The sequence below is a fragment of the Hirundo rustica genome, chromosome 6, assembly GCF_015227805.2.
Source record: "Hirundo rustica isolate bHirRus1 chromosome 6, bHirRus1.pri.v3, whole genome shotgun sequence".
Lineage (NCBI taxonomy): Eukaryota > Metazoa > Chordata > Aves > Passeriformes > Hirundinidae > Hirundo > Hirundo rustica.
Window position 1 is genome coordinate 48,862,008 of NC_053455.1, and position 22,438 is coordinate 48,884,445.

The 22,438-nt window shown below is 41.5% G+C and overlaps 1 protein-coding gene across 4 annotated transcripts in view; it reads right to left on the reverse strand.

Moving 5' to 3' along the window:
* OSBPL5 (oxysterol binding protein like 5) overlaps positions 1–22,438 on the reverse strand; it is a 192,665-nt gene that overhangs the window by 98,673 nt on the left and 71,554 nt on the right. The window contains exon 1 of one of the 4 annotated variants that reach the window (XM_040067127.2): positions 7,715–7,836. The exons of the other annotated variants lie outside the window; for them this stretch is intronic. The gene's annotated coding sequence lies outside the window, so the exon portion shown is untranslated. Of the gene's footprint in view, positions 1–7,714; positions 7,837–22,438 lie in introns of those variants that run through there. 4 annotated transcript variants of the gene reach the window in all.

Genomic DNA, 22,438 nt, shown 5'->3' on the forward strand with positions numbered 1-22,438 from the left:
ATCATCAGTCTTGCCTGTATGAAATGATGTATGACAGTTTGCACCTTAGGGGATTTCTAGCAAGGATCTCAAGACAGCATAAAGCAATGATTTGATTAAATTTGGATTAATCTCCAAATATTTTATTCATTCCTGGTTTTACACTGATGAGTAATTTTGTTTTTATGATCATTCCTCTTAGTTCTATCTACACCTATATCTGAATCCAGCACATTATTTATATATACAGGTCTCTGCATGTATTAAACTCTCCTTTTTCACTTCAGTCTTGCCAAAATAGTATTAAATAACAACAAAGAATCTTATTCACACTGTGTCCAAAGCAAAGGAGGGAGTCCCCTCAGTCTGTCTTTCAAACCAAAACTACCCCAAGTTAAAAAAATGAAAAGCCTCGAGTGCTTTCCTGCCTAACAGGTCTCTTTACACTGGTGAAATTATTCAGTTGTGCAAATGTTTGCAAAAGAGGGGCCTATCACTGTAAGCTTCCCACATGCATCTGATTCCAAAGTATGAGCCAATGCGTGTGTCTATCTAACAGCTCTCACATACACATAAAAGCACATCTGGGAGCATTTGAGTGTGTAAAGGCTGAAATAAGCACAGCTGTGTTTGGACTTCGGCATTTGCCTGGAGAAACTGGCTGCTCATGGCTTGGACAGGCAAACTCTTCACTGGCTGGCTGTCTGGGCCCAAAGAGTGTTGGTGAACAGAGTTAAATCCAGCTGGCAGCCAGGCTAGAGTGATGTTCTGTGGGGCTCAGAACTGGGGCCAGTCCTGTTTAGTGCGTTTATCTACGATCTGGACAAGAGGACCAAGGGGAGGCTCCCTCAGTCAGGAGAGTGTAGGAGGTTCAGCAAGGCCCAGTGCTGGGTCCTGCCCTCGGGCCACAACAACCCCAGACAGTGCTATAGGCTGGGGCAGAGTGTCTGGGAAGCTGCCCAGTGGAAAAGGATCTGGGGGTGCTGGTGACAGCAGCTGGACATAAGCCAGCAGTGCCCAGGTGGCCAAGAGGGCCAGTGGCATCCTGGCCTGGATCAGCGATAGTGCGGCCAGCAGGACCAGAGCAGGGATTGTCCCTCTTGTACTCGGTGCTCAGGTGCTGTGTCCATTTCTGGGTGCCTCAGGACAAGCAGGACATTGAGATGCTGGAGTGTGTCCAGAGAAGGACAACAGAGATGTGGAAGGATCTGGAGCACAAGACATATGTGGAGCAGCTGGCAGAGCTGGAGTTGTTTGGCCTGGAGAAAAGGAGGCTCAGGGGGGGTCCTTATCATTCTCTACAAGTATCTGAAAGGAAGCTGTAGCCAGGTGGGGGTCAGCCTCTTCTCCCAAGTAAAAAGCCATAGGACAAGGAAACAACTGCCTCAAGTTGTACCAGGGGAGGTCTAGATTGAATACTAGAAAAAAAAATTATTCTCCAAAAGGGTTGTTAAGCACTGGAACAGGCTGTCCAGGGTAGTGGTTGAGTCACCACTCCTGAAGGTACTTAAAAGCCATGTAGATGCGTCACTTTGGGACATGGTTGAGTGGTGGACTTGGCAGTGCTGGGTTAATGGTTGCACTTGATTTTAAAGGTCTTTTCCAATCTAAAGGATTTGATAACTCTGCTACACGCATGTTCCAATTCAGACTATACAGGATTCAAACCTCTGCCATCTGCAACAGCCTTGTCAATGTGCAGAGAGCAAGAATGTGCACTCCTGGGGATGTAGCTCTCTTTTAAAACTCACACCACTCAAACAACTTCTACAAACAGTTCCAGGAACCTTATCCTTGCTAAGGGCCATATAAACTTCTACAGACAGGCGTTCTGTATTACTCTTTTACTTACTGAAATATTCTAAACACAAACAGGGAAAAAGCATCATTTGGTCACTTCAAAAATCTCTGAATGATCAACCACTTTACTCATTTCATGTCTCCTTCAATATCAAAATTTATTTATGTGAGCAAGCATGTGAAAAGCTGAGAGAGAAGCTTTTTGTTTCTAATCCCTGAAATGTCACTTTAATAGTGGGGAACAACCTTTATTGAAATCTGTCATATCTTTGTAAGGAAATGGACTTAATCACGTAAAAGGTCTTACATTTTTCAACTCTTTTAGCATATGATCTCTATTATAGTGCTGGCATTTTGAGAACAGCCAGATACTCAAGCTCTCAGTTTCACAAACAAGCATCTTGTCATCTTGGAAGTACAGAGAGAGGAAGCTGCAAAACCAAAATCGCACTCTGCTCTACGCTATTTTAAGACACAAAAATCAGAAACCAACATTTCTTCATGAGGGGAATTTCTCTGTTTTCAGAAGACACCAGGACTGACCACAGAAACACCTCTTACAGTGAAGCACAGAGCTATTTTCTACAATTTTAATGTACTTAGGCAAATATGACCTGTACCTTTCATGTAGATAATGAAAGCTGGTCTTTTATAAGTGAGACCAAAAAAATATACAAAAATTATGCAAAGTAGCACATTTTTTGTAAACAGCTGTTAGGCAGGTATTTATGCAAAAATATCCCAAGCTAGGAGGCATCCCTCAGATGCATCAGCAGCTCTGAAAATACAGCAAAGGGAGAGCTCTTGGCTGAAAAGGCTGGCATTTCAGAAAACAAGCTGACATTCCCTCAGCCTTGCCTCCCATAGAATGACTAAGCTAGACAAACAGTATCTGTGTGCTGTCAATGTGAAAAATCGCTGCTGGTTTATGCACCATGACTCGCCCAGAACAGTAACACAAAATCAAAAGCCCAAATTTTTCCAATGTACTGCCTCAGACAGAAGTTCCTGGCAGTGATGGAAGGCATTGAGAAGAAAAGAGCAGCTGAAACAAATCTACTTCATAATGTGCTTGCTAGGGTTTTTTGGTGGGTTTTGGTTTTTTTTTTCCCCAATGATTGCTGTGTAGCAGAAATAGCCCTAAAAATCAAATGGTGATATATATCTGAGGGCTGTAACTTACACACAGCAATGCCAGTTTGGGCACGACCAGCCAAGAAAAACTTCCTTGGACTCCTCTGGCTTTCAAACCACTTTTCTCAGGAAGCACCACAAAGAACAACCAACAAAGAAGCTCATCGGAGAACACAAGGTGGCTGATCACATGAACCGATTTCATAAATAGGTATCACATAGATATTGTGTAAGATACACCTGACCCCATGTCTTGTACCTTTTGGTGCCTTGAGTCAGGCCTAAGGAGGTTGTTACCAAGCAGAGGAAAATATTAGATTGTCTTTGTGTTCCAAATGACCAAGAAAACCTCTGCTGGGACTGGTGCAAGCAATGCCATTTGCTAACGAAAAACCACTATCACCTGACTTGGAGCCTAGGAGTGGTTTTGCTGCCACACAGCTGGGAAAATTATTCTGTGAGCTGACAAACAAGAAATGTGAACACCAGACATCCACAGCAGTATGTGGTACATATTATATACTAGAATAGTCACAGAATGTTCAAAACCCCCAATATACTTCAAATGTAACTTCCAGGATTTTGACATTTCCATCACAGACACTGTTATGAGAACAGTCAGTCTGGCTATGGAGCTCTCCAGGTGACTGATTTTATGAACCAGTTAACTTCAGCAGTCTGACACAGCTCTTCAGATATATATGGCTGCAAGTTGTGATTGTTCCCTCCCTACTGTCACCCCCAAGTCTCCAGATTATATTTTCTGCTTTCTGTCCTTTTAACCTTCTGCTGCCTATGTTATATTAAGTCCAGACCATGACATGAAACTCCCTGTGGCAAGAGCTCTCACTGCATCTCTCAGGCACAGACTGTAATTTCTCTGCAGAACAGTCACCAGTAAAAGTTATGACACCAATTACTGGGCAGCAATACTCACACAACATTAAAAACTCCTGGCTTGTGAAAGTCTTAAAAGTGCCTGCCACAGCAAATTACTTGCTTTTTGTATTTACCCATTAGCAACATATGAATTGTTAAACAGACCCCTTGCTTGCTTTGTGGCTGCAAGCATTTTCTTTCCAGTGGATGATGTGGCTTTTTGATTTGGTTTGGATGAGGTGCTAAAGGAAGGCATCATTCATTCAGCGCAACAGAATATTTGTTTCACTTGTCTCATGCCAAATGCAAAGCAACTTCATTTTGGTCCTGCATTAGGACCAACCCTCCACTTGCCAACAGCGATGAACTAACAGTACTCTGAGATTGCTTTTCTCTACATGTTCATCTTCTGCAAGAAAAGAAGTCTAAAACTAGTAAGAGCACTCACCAGCAATCTCATGGAGTCTGCTGCCAAGGCATACAACGATAAGACCGTCAAACCCAGTGATCTTCCCAGAAGTCTTAAAATAATGTTTGACAAATTTCAACAGCCTGAAATTGTTTGCATCTAATAAGCAACAGTGTATCCCCCTAGCTTCAAGTGCTACCAGCTCTAACCTATCTTCTTGTCCCTTCTAACATGCAACTCTTTCAAAAACATTCAAATATGAATTATCCTAATTGACATATACTGCATCCCTTCCCTTTTTTCATATACAAACACACAGATACACATCCATATATATGTATCTGGATACACACACACCTAAATAGAAGAAGACATGAATAGTGGTACCAGCATTTACTCAGGTTCAGGAGGGTGTATTGTCCCACAACAGCTGTTTGTTTCCAAGGTAGCTATGAGTACATGCCCTCAGGACTTGTGACTATCAGCTTTAGTGAGACCGACCTCCAGCTCACGTCATTTGGCATGGCTCACAATGCCTGGCTCCTGCAGAACTGCCCTCCATCAACACCAGTTGAGCAGTGTTAAGCACCTTACAGAAGCTTACAGAGATAAATGTCAACTATTTTTCAACTGCGGTTTGGTCTGTCTTATGTTTCCCACTTAGCTTCTCATTCCACAGGGATAAGGCTGAATTCAAGTATCCATGAAACTAAGCTACCTACACACATTCCAAGAGGTGGCTTACATTCCAGATGAGCAGAACTGACAAAGAAAAATCTGATTTGTTGAGTATTTGCACTTATTTAATGACAGGTTTTGTACATTAAAACCAGGAACAGCGAGCAAAGTAAATGTATTGGAAGAGCTGCTTTCACAAACAGCCCCATCAATTAAATGGATGTAAATTATTTATGTCCTCATCCTGCAAAGACTGATGGATAGTCTCAATGCAGGACACCTGCTCCTGAAAAGGAGCACAAATACACACATGCACTGTTCAACAAATGTGAAGATGCTCAAAGTAGCAGGACTCTCAAATTTGCAACAAAATGTCAAGCACATCATCTTCACCCATTCGTCAGAAGCCAAAGCAAGGCTGCAAGCACCAAGAGACAGCTGCCTATTAGGCTGCAACCAGAAATACCTTCTGCTAAAGCTCAAGATGTACTGTTTATATTTATCTTTGGCTGAAATTCATCTTCTCTCCTATAGCTCACACTGTATTTCAATGTACACAGAAGATGTTTGTCTCAGCTAAGATCACATCCACATAAAGTCTGAGACCAGCTACTTACATAAAAAGAAGGCCTTTTAGTATTCTTATGGCTACAACGATTTGGAAAGATCAAAAATACTTAAATTAGTTTTTCCTAAAAGTGGCTCAGTGTCAGAGAGCTGCACATCTTTGGAGATCTCCCCCTCTTTGTGAAAGTGATTAAAGATTTAGTATCTCTGCTTCTGCCAGATGTAGTTCATCTAATGCAGACCACTGGGACTGGTTTAAACATATTTGGGTTAGGTTTTTTTATTAATGTGTTATTTATAAAACTGTACTTAGCATTGCATCAGCATTTCAATGCTAAGGACTCATTTTCTGGAATCTGGAACGTGTTTTTACCTGGTGCAAATAACACTCTTCCCTGCCTGAAACTTAGCAAAGAAATGTCCCGTAACAAAAATACCATTTGTGTCCTGCTTGCTTTGCTCAGAAGAGAAACTAATTTGCTCACTTCATTTTCACGTATTTATTTTTGTTACCACAATAAGGACATGTTTTGACAGGAGAACTTTGTCTTCTGTTTTCCTTGCACACCACAGCAGGGACCATATTCAACAAGCTATTTACATTTCTTATTTACCATTAGTTTCATTAGAATAGGTCTGTGTTTTATTGGCTTTCCCATTTATTCCACCAAGAATTAAGAACCGAAATAGTCTCTTGCAACTGGCCTGAACTATTTGCTTCATTACCCCTTCTTAAATCACAGCCAGAAAATTCTTCTCCCAGCTATTAGTTGTTCTCCTCTCCTATTCCCAGCTAGCAAATTTAACTCCAAACTCAACATGGTTGTCTCTGTGAAAAGAAGGAGAGATCAATCTACATTAACCATGTTTTACAAGCACATTTGGAGATTCTTCTCTGGGATCTGCCAGTGTAAGACAAAGAGTTAATTGGAAACTCATTATCTTATTATTCATGGCAGAGGAATGGGAGCTACTGGCAAGATGCCAAGTTACCTATATCGTGTCTGGATTGACAAACAGGCAGCTGTTTTAAACCCTAAGCTGGCCTTTCCATGGAGGGTTTTAACTTCATTTAAAAAAAAAAAAAAAAACAACCCCAGATATTCTGAGAGTGAAACTCCTTGGCTGGTATGTGAAAGGGGCTTCCAGAAAGCAAATTAATACAAACAGTACATAAAAATGTGACTGGCAGATTATCAGCATAATAGAGGCGTAGCATAGGTGTCAGACAAAAGCCATGTCTGTGACATGGAGAATGCTGCTGATAGAAGCAATAAGGGAATAATTTAGCCACAATTACTGTCCTCGAGGTCATGATTTGTGCTGCTGTCATGGTCTGCACAGGCCACAGAGTGTCTGGCTTGTCTACCAACACTGTCCTGAAAAGACAGCAGAGACAATTTGTCCTGATTTAAGAGGCAAGACTGTGATCACGGCACGCAAAGCAATCACACGGAGACAAGAGATTTGCAGGGCAGAGCTGCTCCTCAGAGAGAGACCAAGGCCGAGCGCCCTAGCCTGTTTATTTCTTACATTTTTTACATTTGTGGGTCTGGCTGTGGATTGGCTTCTGGGGTTACTACCTTTCACCCCAGTGGCCAGACCAGCTGTCAGTTACAATTATTTTCAGGCTAGAAATATGTAAACAAAGGAGAGGGAATTAAAAACAAAAGGTTGTTTATGTTCCCATGTGTGAGAAAAGTGAATATTACTCCTAATATTGTGCAGACACTAAAGAAACTGACTCCATCTTATGAACAAGTAGAAGGCTTTAAAAAACTCAGAAAAACCAGGGTGACAGCAAGATGATGCTTGGTTTATTACACTACAAATTCTTAGCATGGCGACCTGAAACCACTCTCCACCACCAGAATCGATAGACAGCAAATTATAAACAGCAAATTATAGGGGTTGTTACTGACACTACCCCCTCAGAGAGACACTGTGTGGGTACGAGCTACAGAAGAGAGAATGCTTGTCAAGACCAAGCCAAGGAAGAGAGCCCCACAGCCTGAGGTACAGGACATGTGGGAAGTCTTGCAGGAGAGCTGCTCTGTGTCAGGAAACTCTACATCACTTCACAGCAAGCCCAGGTTTGACAGTACTTTGTTGAGATCCCTGGCCACAACTCAGCTTTCTGAAGTAACAGGAACACGCGGATCAAGCTAAGCATCCTCTTACAGATGAGCAAAATTGTTCAGAGCTCTGTGCTAAAAACGAAGCTCCTTTTTCCCCTACAAGTTCTTCCTAAAGAGCAGTTTCTCTTACCTTGAAGCACCACCAGCATGCCGAGGACAAAGGATCCAGGATGTGTCAGCAGTGCTTTTGAAAGAGGTACCAGAGTACCACAGCACTAAGCAAGAACAACCTGCCCAGAACATGCAGCTGGTTGGCCAATATCGTTTTCTGTGTTCCTGCTGGAGAAGTCACAAGACAAGAGGGGGAACATCTTAGAAGCTTAAAAACAATGCCGTTTCAGACACTAAGGCATTTTCCTTGTTCAGAGCGACTAGAATAACTACAAGGCTGTATTTATCCTTCATCATGACCCCCCATGATTGCCAAGACTCCTGCATGTTCACAGAACTGCTGCACACTCAGGAGTCAAACAGTGAAACTCATGAGGCCAACCTGAAAAAAATGACTGAACAAAAAACAACCAAACACCACACTGTGAGATTTTAAAATATAATTTTTTCTGTTCTTTTATTTCCTTCATGGTTCTCAAATAGGAGATGCAAGATATGTAAGATGTTTCAGCATTTTCAGGCTGCATTTCTGGGCAATCCCCTGGTTCCCAGAACTGGGGCAAAAGAAGACATCATCTACACCAAGTCTAATATAACAGAGAAAGGAAAGCAACAACTCAGCAAGACAATCACCCAAGATGAGCATGATGTTGGTTCTGGCTCTGTTTAAATCAGCTGGAATTGTACTGTGGATTGCAAGGGAAGCCTCCAGATCCTGTGCTCCCAAAAACCCAAGGGAGGGAAAGCCCGAACAGATACCACTCTGGCTTTTCTCCAGTCCTTGTCAAAACAGAAAAAAGCAGCTTAAGAAAAATCCATCAGATTTATAGGGGTATATCTGAGAATGTGACACTAAGAGAGGAACTGAGCCCCTGTCTTGAACAGTAGCCATGACTGTGCCCTGGCTTTGAAGAATTTCCTTGGAGCAGATTAAGAAGTACTTTTAGGCTGAAATACTGGATTTTTTAGTGCAGCTACCAATGCATTTTACTTTCTGCTGTTTCTGTTATGGGTCCACTACCCCCAGGAAAATACAGGGCAGGGAGCAGCACCTTTTACAACTCCAGCAGCAAGATTGTCCAGAACTCATCCATCAATGCCCAGAATACACAGCTCAGTAAAACACTCAGGAAGATGGCTGGACTGGGTAAGAGGAGACACCAATCACTATTCTTAACAGCCATGGGGAGTTCAAAGGGCCAAAGATGTTTCATTCTTGCACACATCCTCATTTAGCAGGATTTTTAAGGGCTCATTTCGGAACCATCTACATCCCAATTCCAAACAATATACAAAATGATTTGCAGCAATGATTGAAGTTAGATGAAAGAGAGGCTGGGGTGGATTTTTACCTCTAAATATGGAATGCCAAAACAGCTAGGTTGGTCTGAAAGGCTGGTGAGTAAATGCTTGTGGTTCAGAGAGCAAGATTTAGGAGCATATTTATGAAAATTGGCTTTATACACTCTTTATATGGGAATATACTCACCTTGGTTCCCTCTTTCTGAATCAACAATCACCTCCTGCACACAATGGCTCAGAAGCACCTGCCAGTCATTGATCTGAACCACCTTCCTACCCAACTGACTGCAAAGATTGTTAGAGTGGGCCTGATGCACCCTCCCCAGCTTTCAGCCATCTATGGAGCCCCCATCCAAAGCATCCCAAGGTGGGAATGCAAGCCCAGGATACAGGCTTTGGTACTGGGATACAGGCATCCTCACCCAAAGCAATGTTTCAACAGTAAGCTGCTCCCAAGAGGGGTAATGTGTGCTTATCACTTGGAGGGAAGACAGCTCTGACCTCTTGTGTCGTCATCAACAGGCACCATGTGCTGATCCAGGAATTTTAACCTTCCCAAAATAAACAGATGGTTTTGTAGGACCTGTTTTAATGTGCACAGGCATCAGCTCACAAAAAATTCAACAGAGGGGCAAGTGGGCCTCACATCGTCTGAGTGTGACACAAACCTACACCCCAAGTATTGATGTTATTTGGCATCTCTCCGCAGCAGATGGGATGGATGGATGGAGGTACAATGGACAGTTTTATTTCTTTGCCTATGATAACAGCTCTGCCGCACATCCACCAGTACAATGCACCAATGTCTCCTTTAGGTATGGGTGAGACAGATCCCACAGGCACCTGAGCTTACAGATAGACAGAAGTGCTTAGGGGTTTCAATAATTAGTTTTAAATTAACCAAAAATTTGAAAGAGAAACAAACCTCACACTTCTCTAAATACACCTAACAGCTTTTCCTAGCACTCAGAGCCACTTATACTCCTCTGTTTGAGGAAAAAAAAGAAGGGGTCATTTTTATTGTAACAGGATGAAAAGCAACTAGCAACTTGGATGCCCCAGTGGAGAGAATGCAAAAGATTCCACTTTTAAAGCGCTCAGCAGCCACATTTTGCAAGCCAGGATCTTCTCCAGCACTTTCAAGTGATGCATCAAAAATATAACCTGAAATCAGGACTGACATTGAAAAACTTCGACTTCACATCTGTGAAATCTTTTCAGCTCATGCCCTGAAGACAATTTACACATTGGATTTCCTAGGAGAATATACTCAGTGAAAGAAAGCCATATATTTGGAGTTGGATTACAATGCAGTATTCCTGGTATAGCTGTAATGAAACCAAGAAGAGGGAACATTGAAGGCTTGGGACTGAGAATAATGATCAAGACTGCATTTATACCTGATGAAAAGGAGATGGGGAAATGGGGAGAATAAATCTTGAGACCAGTAGTTCAAAACAAAATGTTCTCAGCTGAAAATAAAGATGTAATTGTCAGAAATGTCTAAGGATAGTTTTGTTTCATTTAACAGAAGAATGCAGTATCCAAAAATGTCTCTGAACTAAAAACTAAAATAATTAAGGATATATGTTAATACTATATATTCAATAAATATTTTTGAATATTCAATATATTATTAATATTCTTAGATTAAGAATGTAAGAATAACATGAAATAATGTCTAACTTTGAGAAATAAAAAAAATAAGCCCCAAATCTCTACCACATAAATGTTAGCACAAAAGGATCTAGAGAAGTATCTTCCTCAGAAGTATTCCTTGCAGTATTTTAACATTTCATAGACTCAACTTATACTGCCTTTCTAGGGCAACAGTTCAGTGATCCAATCCAGCCTACAGAGACTAAACTGTACACCAGGGGTTTGTAGAGCAGGACTGCTTGCTTGAATCAGGATGTAAAACTGACAGAAGCTATAGCCTTTGGCATGTGAAGAGTTCTGGGATATCATTATTGCTACACACATGTATTCAGTGTATTCTGTCATGAGGTATAAAGCACTGCATCACCCAAGAAACTTGGAGAATTTCAATTAGCTTTGATTTTCTTTCTGTTCATATGCCCAAGTCAGAATATCTACCTTTCTTCCTAGTATTTCCTGCTAAATTTTAAAAACACAAGCATGTAACAAACAAACAAACAAACAAACAAACAAACAAACAAAAAAGCCTTCTAGTAACCTCAGCTGTACTAATCAACATCAAAGCTAATAACTCTCAGCTAATACCACACTTATATTGGTACTGGCCTGATTACTATAATGTGATGATCTTTAAAAGCAGAGGAGACTTCAGGAAAGTTTTCAGGAATTGCCTTTTCATATAATTTGTCTCAGGTGATAAAAGAGAATCATGCAAGGATCTGGCACAGCTCAAACACACAACGTGGAAAAATAAAAGGACGTTTTGTCAGTGGCTTCAGCAGCTGTGAGACCAAGGTGCAGATGAACTCAATGTGGAAAGACAGACTGGGCAGTAAAGATGACATGGCACCTAAACCCAGACTGTGAGGGTCAGATATCCATATCCAACTCCACAGCTGCATACCTGAACAAAACCAGCCTGGTTTTCCAGGGCCTGAGCAGCCACAGATTTCACCAGCAACTGCAACAGTCCTCACTTCTGAAAGCCAACAGGTTTCACACAAGTGTCTAAAGGACACATCAGCTCAGGCACTGAGCATCCTGAATTTCCTTTTTCTTATTGAAAAGTTCAGAGACTGGAGTTATATAATAATAAATGCATTTATTTATAATAATAAATATAATAAATAATAAGGTGTCTCTATTGTAGTACTACTTACTCTGCTGTGAAAACTTGCCTTTTCATTTTCCATTTAAAGGGTTTCAGTGTATTTTCCCATGTGAAACATGAACATGTGTCACATCAGCTTTTATTTAAGAAAATACAGGCTTCTAGCTCTCACAATAACAAAAACATGAGAAGTGAACATTTATCAAAAAGCCCAAAAACAAACTAGGAGAGCTGACTGACAAAGTAGCTCAGGTGATGAGGAAGCCTCAAGTGTGTTTTTCCCACTAGTGCTGGCAATTCAATATGCATTCTGCTTGAACCTGTAAAAAATACCAACCAAAATGTTGCAACTCGAAATAAGAACAGAGGCAAAAAAATTGCCCTGTGTGCTGAAATGCCATTTACCTGGCTGCCAACTGCCCAATTTGGGTACCATCTCAAGGATCCCACGTTAAAACAGCTGAGATTAAAAGATATTTAGCTCCTTACAGCACTCATTGGTTTCAGCTACCTCTAGAAATTGAGAGAACTAGGTTAGCATTTGCATTTCTGCATACCTCCAGGGGATGAAAACAAGCTGATGGATTGTAATAGCACGGAGAAATTGATGTGAAAAGCCATAAACTGTCTTAACAGTGCCAATGTGAGCTCTGCTCAAAGTTCTAGCCTATCATGACCAAAAGATAGATGGTCTTATAAGATGGAACTGGGTAAACACAGGAAAGAAATGTCATACCTAGAGGAGCCAACCTGAATGAGGAAACAGCAACACTGAATTTTTCTTTAAATGTGACCTCCCAGATTTAGAGCAATGAAGAGACTTCTATGAACATTTTAAGTTCTATAAAAAGCATTTTTGTCTTGCCAGAAGAAAATTACGAGGCGTGAGTCTTGTTTACAGCAGCAACTGCTTTCTATTGATCTGCATAAAGAGACAGATATGTAATTTTCCAGATCTGAAGATCTTTTTGCCCTGCTAGAACAACAAAAAACATTACAAGTGTGAGATGTTTCTCTGGGTATTTTTTCTCCTTTTAAAGAGAACTGATGTTAAAATAAAATGTGCAAATAGGGGAAAGACACATAGCTAGTCTCTTGATATTCTATATAGCAGGAATTAATCTGAAAGCTGTTTCAAGTAACTAACAAATTCCATACCCATTAAAACCTACACAGATCTCACTGCAAGAGAAACACAAACAGAAACTGGGGAGGTTCTCACAGTGGAGCCTTTTCAGAGTCTGTCTGAAATTTCAATGAGGACTTCCGGTACAAATAGGAAAAAAGACCAGTAAGAAATCAGGACTAGATGGTGTTCATTTCCAAATTTAAGAATATATAGTTGAGATAGCATGGTTACTGAAAAATTAAAAACATGATGCCTTTAGAAAATATTTTGCAAGGATATGGGGAGCCACATGTGTCTATGACTAATGTTTGTATCTGGCAACTTTGTGAAGCCTTTAATAAAGGACAACAGATACCCAGATAAATACAAGCTCCTTGCAGAGTCAGTACAGCTGCTGTAAGGGAGCAGCTGCCTTTCCAGCCTCTTGGAGTTCACATAAAATGTCAGCAGCCAGGTGAATAAAAGTGATTTATCTCACATAATCTGGATCTCAAGAAGAGTTGCGATAAAGATCTTCATCTTAAGTTCTTGAAAGCTAGAAGCTTCAGGACAAGAAGGGATGTTTCTGAATCAAAAAAAGAAACACTTAGAAGTTAGGAAACATAGGATAGAAATAAGGATTCAGCTCCCAGTGAAAGGAGGTCATCAGTGAAGTTCATTAGTGTTAGGAAAATTAATCCACGAACACCAGAGATTTATGTCCAAAAACGAGACAGAGGAGTTCCTTTACTTTATTCGAATAAAGGGAGAGGCCATGGGGCATTTCCCCTGGGGTCTTTCAGTTTTTTGGAGGATGCAGCCTCCTTTTTATCCTAATTTCCCGGCCGCATTTCCCTCTCTCTTTCCCCGCTGGCTCAAGTACTTAAGAGGTACAGACTTCCCGAAATGCCTAAGACCTCAGATTCCCCTTTTAATGTATAACCCCCCTAATTTTTAATTTTTATGGTGAGAGGAATGAGATTTGTCTTTACAAACAAGCCCTGAGTCTGCTAGTAGATAAAACTAGCACTGAGAGATAGGAGAAACAATGGGAAGGATTCTACTGATTGATGAATGGAAAAGAAGATACTTGCCTTTACAAACAAACCATAAGTTTGTTTGTAAATGAAACTGAATATTGAAAGATGAAAGCAACAATAGGGAAAACCCATAAATCCCATAAAAATTAAAAATTAGCAGGGGGTTATACATTAAAAGGGGAATCTTAGGCATTTCGGGAAGTCTGTACCTCTCAAGTACCTCAGCCAGTGGGGATAGAGAGAGGGAAATGCAGCCAGGAAATCAGGATAAAAAGGAGGCTGCGTCCTCCGAAAAACTGAGAGACCCCAGGGGAAATGCCCCATGGCCTCTCCCTTTATTTGAATAAAGTAAAAGGACTCCTCTGTCTCCTTTTTGGACATAAACCTCTGGTGTTCATGGGTTAATTTTCCTAACAATTTGATTTATGGGTTTTTCTCTATTGTTGATTTCATATTTCAATATTCAGTTTCATTTATAAACAAACCTATAGTTTGTTTGTAAAGGCAAGTATCTTCTTCTCCATTCATCAATCAATAGAATCCTTCCCATTGTTTCACTTATCTCTCAGTGCTAGTTTTATCTACCAGCAGACCCAGGGCTTGTTTGTAAAGACAAATCTTGTCATTCCTCTCATTAGGAACCCACACCGGAGTAGGGAAGACAGCACTATAAATCCACAGCTAATTCACACATTGAATTCTACATGAAGCTCTGGTCTGCTTACCTCAAACAAGATAAATTAGAGCTGGAATATCCCCGTGGAAAGGCAGCAAGAATGATTAGAAGTCAGCCTAAGGAACGACTGAATAGTCTGGGACCCATTAGTCTCAAAAACACCTGACTTAGGAGGAAAAAGGTCTGTAAAAGGATGACTGGCATCAGTGTCGTTAGTGCCTGACTGTTTGGTGTCATCTCTAAAGCAGGACCTTGAACCTACTAAATGAGCTAACAGCACCTCTGCTCTTCACTCAGGCAGGGTCACCTGGTGAAAGGACCCTGTGAGTTCAAGGAGTTTACACAGGCTCAGGAGGAGACTGAAACAGAAAACTTGAGTTTTCTTGTTAAGCAGAAAACGATACAAAAACTTAAGTTTTATCATCTTGCAGCTGGGCAGGTGAAGCTGTTCACGGGTTACCGCAATATACAGACATGCCAATAATGTCTCCTGCAGCAAAGTAAAAACACTACACTGAAGCTTCTGCATTCATTTTTACCTTCAATTTAAATATCTTCCTTTCATCTATGAATACAGAATCAGAATGTACACAGAATCCAACTGGAAATCTTTCTACAACATTGCATTAGGGAACAGCTGATGTTCATCCTGCAGTCACTACCTGTAAGATGAGCAAACATCTCAACCAAACAGCAGATGTTGCAGAATTATTGCTCATCTCCTGGTTTATCACATTTCCACTACAAGGAAATCACAGCTTTGTCCAGTGTCATTTGAAAGCTGAAGCAGGCACTTGCCATAAACGCTGGTCACATTTCTGCTTCCTCATTACAGGCTCCTTGTTGGGCTGGAAGCAGAAAGCTCATTAAACATGACTTGTAGGTCGAATAGTTAACTTACAGAACAATGAGAGATGCCTGTATTAGCTCGTCTAGAAGGTGGCTGTGCTTAATTGCTTCTTTCAGAGACCCGTTCCTTTGTGAAGAATGGTGGAGAATTGCTGATCATTATTACCAATTTGCGGGGACACTTAAAACATCAATCTCCTAACACAGAAAGCATTTGCTGAAATTATCACCATTTACACTGCCTGATGAGCTTTTGCACCTTTTTGCAATTTGGAAGTATGCCACCCCATCAATATTCTCAGACAGGTTTAAGCAGGAAGGTATTAGTATGTCCCTGCTAGTAATAACAGGGTCATGGCAGAGGTACCAGTGAGTCTCCTGAAAGGCTATCACAGAAGTATCTATAACCTTTGTGCAAAATTAAATTGCAGCCATGGAAATTAAAATCAGCACTAGTTTGTTGGTTAATGAATGGCTGAGGTCCTACGGAGTAGTTCTAATTTTAATGAATTGAATAGAAATATCAGTAGAGTAGATATTTAACCCTAAAATAAAAAAAAAGTGCTTCTCTGGTTGCTGCTGAATTGGGCTGGGGGATGGAGCTCGTGGCATGAAGACAACACATTTTGGTCCGGATCTATGCAACCTTATATGCCAGGTACCTCTGCCAAGAACTACTCTTAAGGGAAGCTTGGAGACCAGCAACAACCCCCTCCCTACCCTTCACACCTCACTAAAAGGCCTGAGGTTTAGGGGAAGAGCTCTGATCCTCTGTTCCTTCACCTGACCTATTCCAAATCCCCCCTCAACATGGCAGTTGCTGGTAACAACAAACCAGCCACACTCCCAGCTCCTTTTCACAGCTGCATCCTCAACAGCAGTTGTTGCAGCACAGAGCCACTGGTGTCAAACAAAAGGGAGGGATTCTCCCTGAGGAGCAGTTCAGGGTCACTTCTGCCATTTATCACTGCACTGAAATGCTTCAGAGTCCCAAAAGCAACTGAGCTCCTTCCCATGTCCCACTTACTGATGTTAAGGCCGTAAGCAGGAACATCATGATACAGAAACAAGGAATGGAGACACAGGAGGTAATGGTTTGGGTGGCTATTCTCCCAAATCCTGACTAAGCATTCTTCAGCACACAGAAATCATTAATACCTTGTTCCCATGGCAGCTCATTTTAGAGCAGTTTAATTCCACCCAAGACTAACATGCAATGTTGGAAATTATTCAAGTACCTACTACCAACTTCCTCCCCCAGATCCAAAGCACATGGGGCAACAGTCAAAGCTTATTACACTGAGGTTTTTTTGGCTAAACTTCTGCATTCAAAAAGCAACATAAATCTCCATCACAAGACCTGTACCAGATAAAAATGAAGACAGTTCCATTAAAATGAAGACTATTTTGGAAGGAAAGGAAGATGCAGCATGCAGTTGGCTGCTGTGGCACAGGGTGCTGCTCACCTGGCACAGCTCTTGCGCAATGCAGCAGATTGAGAGGGCTCAAAACCTTTTAATGAGAAAGTGAAGGAGGCTTGAGTAATCAATAAAGCAACCAATGGTAATGCAATACCTATGATCTGCTTTTGCTTACTCAAATATTAGCTCCTTAAAAATCTAGGAATAAAGAAATACAGTAACCAGACACACCTACAAGTAGACTCCTGGAGTTACACATTTACAACTGCTCTATTACTGAACAACATAGGGCAAATTAAGTAACTGATAAGTTGCAGGCACCTTATAAAATGTGCTTCTAGCCAGCTGTAGAGAGCTGTGAATTCCCTTAATTTAGATGTTAAAGCTGATGACATTAAGGACTTCAAATACTAAGCAGTTAACTGCCAGCCAATTTTAAAACAAAATAATTAACACATATACAAAACAATATTTGCCTTGAAATTAGTTATATGCCACGTTGTTTCTCACCAGCCTGTTCATTTCCAACCCCTTCTACCCAAACAAGCCAGAAATAACTCTCTGATTCCTAAAATGTCCCAGCTCTAGCCATTTGGTAACTCAAAGCAGTCTAAGAGCTAAGACAGCCCTGCCAGCTACAGTCCTTACAAAGGTATACACTAATCCAGCTTGCATTAGGGAAATTATCTCTGCTCCACGCTTTTTTGCCATCTTCTGCTCAGGAAATATGTCTCCCTGCCAGGCACCACCAGCATGTCACTAGAAATACGAAGAACAGACAAAATGAAGCAGGAAACCAGTAAGTTAAGCATGGAAACAGGCCTGGGTGAGATGAAGTGACACAGTCTTGAGAAGTAAAATTAAGTCTAGTCCCACATCAAGCCTGGCTGGAGGCTTCTGTTCTCAACTTCTCCCTGGGACTGCTGTCACCTAGGGCCATCACTATGGCAAGTAATGAAGGCATAAAAGAAGAAAAGTCAAGTGCCCAGCATGGCCAAGTCCAAGGATGCTGTGTGCAGTCTCATGAGGAGCCAACAAGCCAATTAGCTATTCTGAACAGTCACACTAAAAAATGACTTCTGTAGACCTTCTGTTCTGTTTGAAAGCAGAAAGACCTAAATTTGGATCTGCATGCTAAGCCTGGCACATCTCTGAAATAAGCTCACCAGAAGCAGCAGCAACAGAAAGCCAAGTGTAGGAGCCAGCAAAAAAACCAGAAGTGCAAGCTGTACAGTTCCAAGGTGGAAGAGACATCTTGCTGGCAGGAGAAATACCCTGTTGTTAAAAAAAAAAACAACAAACAAACAAAAAAAAACACAACAGAAAAAATACATCCCAAACATCCCAAAACAAGACAACAAACAAAACAATCTCTACGTCGCTTTAGGCACCCTCCTATTGAGACTGATTATGCAAAAGCTGGTTTTCTTCCAAGGACACCGCCAGATGTAGGTGGACAAATCCCACTGGTACAGGCAGGGCCGCTGAGAAGGCATTTAAGATCAGGAAGATAACATTTAAACCCTCCATTTCCACAGGAGGGGAAATTCCCATGCTTTGTGTTTGCTGGGACACATCCAGCTTTCCCTCTGCTGTACTCTCAAAGTGTCTCAAACTCACTGCTACTGTTTTCCTCGTACACTGAATCTGCTCAGCACGTTTGGGCCCCACCAGCTATTCCACAACCTCCTGAACTGAGAGGGCACTAAAGGGTAGAAGAAAATATCAATCTGCTGTCAAAGCTCCTCATAGTGCATTCCTGCAGACAGTTTGCTGTGCTCACAATGTCAGTTCGCCATTTAACATCTTGCCCACAGTTACTCTACGGTCCTTCTCAGTAGGGCTGTATAAAAACCAGCCTGGCTAATGCTACCATCCAGTTCAGCCTACGACAAAGGCTCAGATTTATCAAAAATAATACAATTTAATTTCTTTAAGGTCCGTAATGCTGCCTCTTGTAAAACAATTGCAGCAGACTTAAGCCAAGTGGAGTAACACAAGCTGCACCAACTGTTGTGGACGTGCTGGAAGATGCGGAAGATTGCAGGGTCTTAACCAAGCCAAGGACTTACAAGAGGCTCAGGCCTGGTCTTAATTCAAAGGCGTGTACATTTGACTAATGTTTGTCATGCAAACTTCTTACCCAGGATTTCTCAATTTCTGTTTAAAGAAAACTCTTGTGCCCAGTGATTGGTGAAATTGGCTGTAGTCCTGCAAACAGTAGCAAAACCCATTCTATGCTGCAAAAGTACTGCAAATATTTCTCAGAGGCAACAAAAAATGAAAACACTTTCCTAATTTCTGTTCTACTGTTTTTCCCACAGGCTCAAACCTTTGCCATTTCAAAACAAGCTGGTGTGATTTTCACTGATATGAATGCTTCCCTGCTACTTTGTTCTGTCCCTTGTTGCTATCATAAAGTAAGCCCATACATTCCTAAGACAACAAATATCCATCTTTAATAAATTAATGGTCTGTGTAACATCCATCACAATGAAGCTTTGATTCTAGATTAGAAGCTCTAGGCATTATCATATGAGTAAATAACAATTTTTTAGCCAGAATAATAACAAGAAGCCCAGATAAGCAAGTCCTAGCAAATAGCTGCAGTGGGCAATCACTTAGCAGAAAAAGAAGCACACGAAAATGAAAAATAAACCCAATAGAACTAGACTGAAATAGAGAACTTCCTCCTGAATATTCTATTAGAACTGACAAAAGACTCAAAACTCTCTGAACAGTCTCTTTGTAAATTATATTTCCTAATATCATCTTCTAATAGCTGATTAAGCCCTGCAGCCCAGCAAGCCAAGGCAGCCCTGCTATCTGATCTCTGTTCTCACAGATACTCAGACTGTTCTCTCGGGTATGCAGGCTGCCTTGCCGGACAAATCAGAGCATAAATCACAGAAAAGAACTGAGCATCACATTCCCTGTTGCTTGGTTTTTCACTTATATTTGTATAAAACCACAGAGGACAGCAAAATATTTTAATAGATAGGAGGCATTTATCCATTGTGGAACAAGTGAAGTCAAAGGCCAGAAAACCACCACCTAGCCATCCTTGCTGCAGATCGCTTGTTGGGGCAAAACCATCTGACCCTGTCTCCTTCACCTGTAGCAGTTCTGCTACTGATTTTGAAGGGAGGCATCTCAGTGTCTCATTTAACATATCCAGAAATTCACATTAAATAGCTAAATCTACAGCAGATTACCTGAAATCACAATGGTTACAGGTGGGTTTTGCTGAGGTAATGGAAATCCATGAGCAGAAAGGGTCACAAAATCGACTAGGCTGGAAGAGATCTTTGAGATCATCCTTGACCAAACACCACCTTGTCAACCAGACCACGACATAAGTGCCATGCCCAGGCTTTTCTTAACTACCTCCAGGGAGGGTGACTCCACCACCTCCCTGGGCAGCCCATTCCAATGCCCAACCGCTTCTTCCCAATGTCCGACCTAAACCTCCCTTGGAGCAGCTTAAGACTGTGTCCTCTCATCCTGTTGCTGGTTGCCTGCGAGAAGAACCTGACCCTCACCTGGCTACAACCTCCTTTCAGGCAGTAATTCTGCCAGCTGCCCCTCTAATGAGAAAAGGAAATACCAAATTTGAACAGATTCCCTGGAGCAGCACAGTAAGACACAGTAGTCTGTGAACTTGCAGGCTAAGTGTTCAAGAAAATGAAGAGTAGCAAGAGAGGTATTTTGGTCTGGAAGCATATGGACTGCTTGGAATTAATTTGCTGGCTGGCACTCCCCAACTATCATCAAAGGTGTATCTTAAAGCTCACCATAGCAACCCCATGATCCAACCACTCACCGCCTGTTTCTGAGAACAAGAGAGGAGGGAAAAGAAATAAGCTACATCATTACTAAATGCATTTCTGTATTTCTGCTCCTCATTTAAGAGCTGGTGCAGATACGAGACAAGGATGCAGAACATTGTTCGCTCAAAAATTTTCCAACTAGTATTTGTATTTTGGATCCATCTGGAGATTGGACTGAGCTGCAAAGGAGCAGGGGGATGACAGAGGAGAGGCCAAAACAGCAATGTTATCCCACACTGCCTTCTAGTTTGCAATTGTAGAAACGTCAGAGCTTTCAGCTCATACACCTGACAGACTCAGTGGTGCAGCTCCAAGGTCCCCATTAATCATTTCCCCTTGAACTCCATGGTAGACAGCTTCATATTGTGTGACCTTAGGGGAGAGGGAATTTAATTTTTATTGTGTATCTTCCTGGGGGACTTTTCCCATTGACACATGAGTAGGTGCCTTGGTAGCTGACCACAAACCCTGTCACTGTAACAGATCCATCTCAGCCCAGAGAAGCAGACTGGGTCAGCTGAGGGATGCACCTTTGGGCTCCTGCGGGAGTGCCCACACTCAGGACACCAGTGTGACTAAGGAAATAAGAGAGAGCTTCACTTTATTTTGTTTAAACCCATACATCTGCTAAAATAGCACCTTGTTTCCCAGACTCTTCCATCTCCAAGGCTTAGGAGAGGCAGTCTTTATTGCCAGTGCCTGGCCCTAACACCAGGTTAGGGTTGCCTCATCCCACACCTATCTTGGAGCTATTTGCTAGCTAGATATCCTAGCAAAATTCAGACTCTGACTTTCTACATTGTAATTCTGGAAAGTCAACCAAGATCTCCCAAAAATCCTGCGGCCAATAGGCAAGCACCTGAAAAATATGTAAAAATATTTATTACCAACCAAGTCTGCCTGGGACAATAGGGCATTTTTGTATCCCAAATCTGGCACTGACAATGGGAAAAATCAATACCATTTTCGACATTTAGCTACAAATATATTGCTTTCTAGCACCTGTTTGTACTTAACATTAAATCAACTTTGGGATCCATGTTTAAAATGGATTCTTAACAGTGTCTGACTGAGTAGCAACAGCCAGACTGTAGAAAACAGCTTTGCTTCTTAATTCAATTTGTGCTTCACAGAGGATGGGGCATTTAGCCAGATGGAGCAAAGCCTGCAGTACATTTTCCTAGGAGTTGTGCAAGGATAAGTCAACAAGCAACAACTTAGACTACACCAGCCTGCTCTAGCCCAAAAGCAATAACTTTCTACTATCTAGCTGCCAAACTTACAGAAAAATTAAAACCATTTAAAAGAAGGAAAAAAAAAAAAAAAAAGAAGCAGATGAGCACATTAAAGAAAAAAGGATCAGAATGTGTCCTCATAGCACCCTATTACTTGCAGTATCATTTGCATAACACATAGAGTGCTGAAGAGGGGCTCCATCTTTACCCCACAGGAGTTCAGTGACAAGACTTTCTGTGTAAATTCGCTCGTGTATATTCAGCTACAGGACGCGCTGAGGTTATCAGTCAGTGTCCCTGGTTGCCTTGATGAAATTTAAAACAGGTTCACTTCAACATTATGAAAACAAAGAAACTCAAGCTGGTAAAACATTACCTTTTCAGGTGACAGCTGTGAGCTGCCTCTGGTCCGTATGATATTTTATAATAAAGACTCCATCAGCAGACAGCTGGAGCACAAAAAGATGATTTTGGAATTGAGGTCAGCTAGAGCTGTTCCACTAACACCTACA